Genomic DNA, 7,899 nt, shown 5'->3' on the forward strand with positions numbered 1-7,899 from the left:
TATACACACACACATGTATATGCAATCAGTTTACCCACAGGGGTTCTATCCTTGATTTTTTGATCCAATAGAATCAAAGCATGAATATAACCCTTCCAGCTTGTATGACCTTGAAGGTGAAAATGCTTACAAGTACTGTGTCCATATGTAATTGGAAATTTGACTAATTCTTCAGAGTTCAATATAGATTAGGAATAATGCATACATAAGAAATATCATTAGACCTGTCCAATCTGGAGATAAAAATAAAATAACCTACAAGGAGCCTTGCCTTACAGCCCTCTTCTAGGTAACTATAATACAAAGCTTCAGTGCCTTTATTAATGCGTTATCAAGTGATTGCTAGGCATTCTCAAGTTGTCGTGTCTCACATTACCTCTGGAAATCAGCTTCAGTCAAGCAGTTTTGAGGTAGACTCTGACTGATTCAATTTTCCTGCTGCAGATCAGCAAAGGTACTCAGCTTTCCTGTCATTTTGGAGCTTCATTATCTCTGCTGGGTGTTGGAATTAGGGAATAACTATAGAAAGTGACTGTCTCCCTGACCTTGAACCTAAAATATCATAGGTCAATGCAGCAATAGCTGAGGCCTGAACCTCAAATTTCTTCCTTGATCACAATGGGGACAAGTCATGTTCAAATCACATAACCAGAATACAGCAGAGCTGGACTACAATTCAACTTTTAATCTCCAATTAAGTGAGTTCATAGTACATTAAAGTTATTTTATCTTCTATAGGAATCTATACTTTCCTCCCTCCCCATTATCAGCCATGTTCATAGCTGCTTAATGATTAGTAGGATCTGAAAAGAAACAAAGATATGAGTACACAAACACCATCTTTCTATGTTAATGTGCTTAGTTTAGCATTTAAATAAGTGTAAACCAGATTTCTGTAAACACTTTTTTTATAGTTGAGCAATTTGTTTGATTATTAAACTTTAGAATTCTTATAATTCACTCTCATAGTGAAAAGAAGTATATCCTTGATTTTGTAGATGTCTCTTTATTTGCTAATTGCTTACATTCTTATAATTTTGCCTTTATAGATGGTTCAAAATAGATACGAGATTTCTTCCAGCTTGCTGTTTGTTTCATATAGAAGATAGCATGAAGAGTAGGGACCATAAGTATGCTTTTCATTTCTATATTCTGATCTGTTCTCTTACTGTTATAGTTTTTTTTTTTTTTAATAGGCATTGTTTTTTAGAATTAGGGTTTTTTAGAATAGTTTTATTTTTTTTTCAGTTTTCACCTTTTATTTTATTATTTTTTTTAATTTTAAAATCTTTAATTCTTACATGTGTTACCAAACATGAACCCCCCTCCCTCCCCATAACATCTCAGTGGGTCATCCCCATGCACCAACCCCAAGTAAGCTGCATCCTGCGTCAGACATGGACTGGCAATTCAATTCTTACATGATAGTATACATGATAGAATGCCATTCTCCAAAATCATCCCACCCTCTCCCTCTCCCTCTGAGTCCAAAAGTCCGTTCTACACAGCTGTGTCTTTTTTCCTGTCTTGCATACAGGGTCGTCATTGCCATCTTTCTAAATTCCATATATATGTGTTAGTATACTGTATTGGTGTTTTTCTTTCTGGCTTACTTCACTCTGTATAATCGGCTCCAGTTTCATCCATCTCATCAGAACTGATACAAATGAATTCTTTTTAATGGCTGAGTAATACTCCATTGTGTATATGTACCACAGCTAAACCACAATGAGGTACCACTTCACACCAGTCAGAATGGCTGTGATCCAAAAATCTGCAAGCAATAAATGCTGGAGAGGGTGTGGAGAAAAGGGAACCCTCCTACACTGTTGGTGGGAATGCAAACTAGTACAGCCACTATGGAGAACAGTGTGGAGATTCCTTAAAAAATTGCAAATAGAACTACCTTATGACCCAGCAATCCCACTGCTGGGCATACACACCGAGGAAACCAGAATTGAAAGAGACACATGTACCCCAATGTTCATCGCAGCACTGTTTATAATAGCCAGGACATGGAAACAACCTAGATGTCCATCAGCAGATGAATGGATAAGAAAGCTGTGGTACATATAGAATAGTTTTAGATTCACAGTAAGACGGAGTAGAAGTTACTGAGATTTCCCATGTGAACCCCCCCCCGCCCTTCCACACACACACACAAATGTATGGCCTCCCCCATTATCAACATCCCCCAATATCACTGGCACAACTGGGGAACATACACTGATATGTCATTATACTCCAAAATCCATAGCTTACATTACCATTTACACTTGGTGTTTAACATCCTATGGGTTTGGAGAAATTCATAATGGCATGTATCCACTATTATAACATACAGACGAGTTTAACTCCCTTAAATAAACTCTTCGCTCTACCTATTCATCACTCCTTTCTCCCATCCTCTGGTAACAACTAATCTCTTTATGGTCTTCAAATTTTCGAGTTTTTCAGAATGTCATATAGTTAAAATTATATAGCATGTAGCCTTTGCAAACTGACTTATTTCCCTTTAGTAATATGCATTTAAATTTTCTCTTTCCATGGGCAACAGTTCATTTATATTTAGCACTGAATTATATTCTATTGACAAATTATTTAATAATTTCCCTGATGAAATCTTGGTTGTTTTTGAATGTTTGCAGTTATGTATGAAGCTGCTGCAAGCATCTTTGTGCAGGCTTTTGTGTGGATGTGTTTTCAGTTGATTTGGGTAAATACCAAGGAGCATGATTGCTGGATCATATAGAGTAAGTTTCAGTTCAGTTCAGTTCAGTCACTCAGTCGTGTCCAACTCTTTGCGACCCCATGAATCGCAGCACGCCAGGCCTCCCAGTACATCATCACCAACTCCCGGAGTTCACTCATACTCGCATCCATCGAGTCAGTGATGCCATCCAGCCATCTCATCCTTTGTTGTCCCCTTCTCCTCCTGCCCCCAATCCCTCCCAGCATCAAAGTCTTTTCCAGTGAGTCAACTCTTCGCATGATGTGGCCAAAGTACTGGAGTTTCAGCTTTAGCATCATTTCTTCCAAAGAAATCCCAGGGTTGATCTCCTTCAGAATGGACTGGTTGGATCTCCTTGCAGTCCAAGGGACTCTCAAGAGTCTTCTCCAACACCACAGTTCAAAAGCATCAATTCTTTGGTGTTCAGCCTTCTTCACAGTCCAACTCTCACATCCATACATGACCACAGGAAAAACCATAGCCTTGACTAGATGGACCTTAGTCAGCAAAGTAATGTCTCTGCTTTTGAATATGCTATCTAGGTTGGTAATAACTTTTCTTCCAAGGAGTAAGCGTCTTTTAATTTCATGGCTGCAATCAACATCTGCAGTGATTTTGGAGCCCAGAAAAATGAAGTCTGACACTGTTTCCACTGTTTCCCCATCGATTTCCCATGAAATGATGGGACCAGATGCCGTGATCTTCGTTTTCTGAATGTTGAGCTTTAAGCCAACTTTTTCGCTCTCCTCTTTCACTTTCATCAAGAGGCTTTTGAGTTCCTCTTCACTTTCTGCCTTAAAGGTGGTGTCATCTGCATATCTGAGGTCCTTGATATTTCTCCCGGCAATCTTGATTCCAGCTTGTGTTTCTCCCAGTCCAGCGTTTCTCATGATGTACTCTGCATATAAGTTAAATAAGCAGGGTGACAATATACAGCCTTGATGTACTCCTTTTCCTATTTGGAACCAGTCTGTTGTTCCGTGTCCAATTCTAACTGTTGCTTCCTGAGCTGCATACAGATTGCTCAAGAGGCAGGTCAGATGGTCTGGTATTCCCATCTCTCAGAATTTTCCACAGTTTATTGTGATCCACACAGTCAAAGGCTTTGGCGTAGATATTATGGTCATCTGAGTTAAATTCACCCATTCCAGTCCGTTTTAGTTTGCTGATTCCTAGAATGTCGATGTTCACTCTTGCCATCTCCTGTTTGACCACTTCCAATTTGCCTTGATTCATGGACCTGACATTCCAGGTTCCTATGCAATATTGCTCTTTACAGCATCAGACCTTGCTTCTATCACCAGTCACACCCATAGCTGGGTATTATTTTTGCTTTGGCTCCATCCCTTCATTCTTTCTGGAATTATTTCTCCACTGATCTCCAGTAGTATATTGGGCACCTACTGACCTGGGGAGTACCTCTTTCAGTATCCTATCATTTTGCCTTTTCATACTGATCATCGGGTTCTCAAGGCAAGAATACTGAAGTGGTTTGCTATTCCCTTCTCCAGTGGACCACATTCTGTCAGACCTCTCCACCATGACCCGCCCATCTTGGGTTGCCCTGCAGGCATGGCTTAGTTTCATTGAGTTAAACAACCGTTGTGGTCCTAGTGTGATTAGATTGATTAGTTTTCTGTGAGTATGGTTTCAATGTGTCTGCCCTCTGATGCCTTCTTACAACACCTACCATCTTACTTGGGTTTTTCTTACTTTGGACGAGGGGTATCTCCTCCCACCACCCTTCCTGACCTTCAATGAGGGATGGCTCCTCTATGCCCTCCTGCAACCGCACAGCCATGACTCCTTGGGTGGGGTTGTTCCTCCCGGCCACCACCCCTGGCCTCGGGTGCCGCCCCTGGCTTCGGACACGGGGTGGCTCCTCTCAGCCATCGCCCCTGACCTCGGATGCAGGGTAGCTCCTCTTGTCATTCCTGCGGTGTCGCAGCCTGGCACTCTAGGCCGCTGCCCCTGACCTCGGATGTGGGGTAGCTCTTGGCCATGCTTAGTGCTCTGGGCGCTGCCGCCACCGCCTGCGCTTAGTTTTGTTCAAAATCATCCAGCCAACTATCTTCCAAAGTGACAGTACCATTTTGCATACCCACCAGCAGTAAACTGGGTTTTTCAGTTTAATATATTGTCTGTCCTTAATGACAAATCATGTGTAAATAGATATTCCTTTTAAAGAGGCAAAAATTCTGTTAAGAAAAGCATAAACATGTTTTTAAAATTGGTACACACACAATTCTTGTCAGTTATCGCATTTTGTTATAATTATGGTTTTTAGGAGAGGAAAATAATTATTTTAATCCGTCAGGTCACACTATCTTGAGTGCCATACTTTCTGAGAATTCCCTAGTGCTGGAAGCCCTGAAATATCTATCTGCCCCTTGAGATTTGTTATAATTTCTACTCTGAAATTTGTGCAGCATATTACTATTATGTTTCTTGAGCAATGATTACATATGCATGTAGTTTTTATTAATAGTTTTATAATGTGAGTTCAAGCTGGATATAAATCTGACTACCTTTTCACTGAGCTTAATTCATTCCATTTGTATTGATCTAATAGGATAATTTTTCAGGCCTAACTTTCATTTAGGATTAACACTTTAGTCTCAGAAATCTGTTCACAGTATAATTACAGCATTTCTTATCAGAGTTTGTAACATTAAAAATGTTCCATTGTAATTTAGTATCAAAACTGAATTAGTCCATTGCATGTGAGGAACAGGAAGTATTATAAAAACATATTGTTTTAGAAAGTAGTATTTTTATCTGAAAAATATATGTGTATAAATATATATAAATGCAGATATACAAAAATTATACTTTTGGAGCTCACATACACCCAAGATACTTTCAAATCACTTGGTAAAAATGTATAAAATTAGGAGGTCAAAGTATAGTTTATGCAATATTTTTATCTGCGTCAGTACTAATAGATACAAGATGAAAGAGACGACTTTGAATTAACTCCCCACTCTCCTACTCAAACTTCATTTTGTACCTGATTAATGATAGTAGACAGTATCATCTATGTTCAAAATACCAGACACTCTTTTTAATTTGGAATGTTTTTAATACAGTCTCTGGAATTACCTGTAGGGTGTATTTGCAGGTAGATCTAAAATCTTCTATTTCCTTATCAACTCTACTTCAGTTGAAATTAGAAAAGTATGCAATAATAATGTAGTTTTGGGAGCCTGTTAAAGACTAGACCTGTACTCAAAATCACACTGAAGCAGTATGTTTTCTGTTATAATAGCTAAACCAATATATTAAGTGTAAAGACTGATGAAGTACTCGGAGTCCATGGATTTATGAATAGTGTGGAGATATCTGCTTACAGAAGCCTTTGACTGCACCTTAAAAGTTCAATAGTCCTAGAAACATTTGAAAATCCCTCCTTTCCCACTTAGAAGCAGACTTCATCTATTCACTGGAAATGTAAAGTTTGTGTATCATAGTACTTCTTTTAAAAGTCTAAACTACTAACATGTAGCCATCCTTTTAAAGAGCACTGAAGTGCTACTTCACTTTTGTGTATACTACATATAATTCTTTTATAGAACATAAGGTCTAGAATGGTAGGGACATTTATTTATGTTGTTCATTGGTATATTTCTGGGGCTAGCAATGATGTTAAGACAAATAATAATTACCCAACAAATGCTGAATGATTGAATGTAAATTTAATTCCTGCCAGATGAGTTGATAATCATATAAAGCCTTTGTATTAGTCTGTTTAGGCTGCTATAACAAAATACCACAGAGGGATGGCTTATAAATATTGGAAATTCATTTCTCATAATTCCGGGGCCTGGAACTCAGAGAGCAGGATGACAGTGATTGAACGAGGGTCCTTCTCCAGATTGCAGAATTCTTCATACATGATAGAAGGAACTAGAGAGCTCTGTGGGATCTTTTTTATAAGAGCTATAATCCTATTCATGAGTATTCCACCCTCAGGAGCTAATCACTTCCCTAAGGCCCTACCTTCTACTACCATCACCTGGGGTTAGGATTTCAACAAAGGAATCTGAGGGGACAAAAACATTCAGACCATAGCACTGATCAAATTAATAAGATTTTAAATCTTATGATGTTTAAAATTATAAGCATAAACGTGTCAAGATACATACTGATGTGTTTAACAACCTAAAATTCTTTTTTCCAAAAAGGTTTAGTTTATCCATTAATGATGTACTTGCTACCTGATGGTCATCATTTATAATGTATGGATCCATCTCCTGTAGCTTCAGGATAACTAGGTTTTTGCATTTTAATTATGGGCTTGGCTAGCTGAGTTAAATCTGTGTGTGCTTATTGTTATTATTGAATAAATCTTTCAGCTAGTGTCCAGTTTTACCCGAGGAAAGAAAATTTAGATAGTTATACGTAACGTTTATTCCCTAAGTAAATAGAGTTGACATTTCTTTGACTAGTAGTGAAAGTTTGAAGTCTCACATTACTCTGGATCTAATGATTTTTTTTTTTTATCCTTATAGACATGGAAGTAGTTCAGCAATGGTGAAATATTTCTTAGATTCTTAGATTTTTATGTTTATCTCTTAAGTGATCTTTTATTTTTATTTATTTTTAATTGGTGAATAGTTGTTTCACAGTGTTGTGTTGGTTTCTTCCATACAATAATGCAAAAAGTCACAATTGTATATATATATCCCCTCCCTCTTGAACTTCCTTCCTTTCTCCCATTCCACCTGTGTAGGTTGTCACAGAGTGCCAGACAGCTTCCCACTCTTTTATCGTCCAATTATTGTTCCATGTTATCAATCCATCTACCTGATACACAAAGCCATTCTTTATGATGGCCCTATATTCCAAGTGTCTTATTTCCTTAATATGCTATTATACCATTCATTTTTTATTCTAACCTCCTTTTTAAGATTTCTGTTTACATTTCCTTCCATAGTTCCTAAAACCTAACCACACTCTCCTCTGTGACCCCACGGACTGTAGCCCACCAGGTTCCTCTGTCCATGGGATTTTCCAAGCAAGAGTACTGGAGTGGGTTACCATTTCCTTCTCCAGAGGATCTTCCCGAACCAGGGATCAAACCTGGGTCTCCTGCTTTGTAGGCAGACACTTTACCATCTGAACCACCAGGGAAGCCTCTACTCATTATTACACATGTGCAATAATGC

This window comes from Capricornis sumatraensis, chromosome 23 (assembly GCF_032405125.1).
Source record: "Capricornis sumatraensis isolate serow.1 chromosome 23, serow.2, whole genome shotgun sequence".
Classification (NCBI taxonomy): domain Eukaryota; kingdom Metazoa; phylum Chordata; class Mammalia; order Artiodactyla; family Bovidae; genus Capricornis; species Capricornis sumatraensis.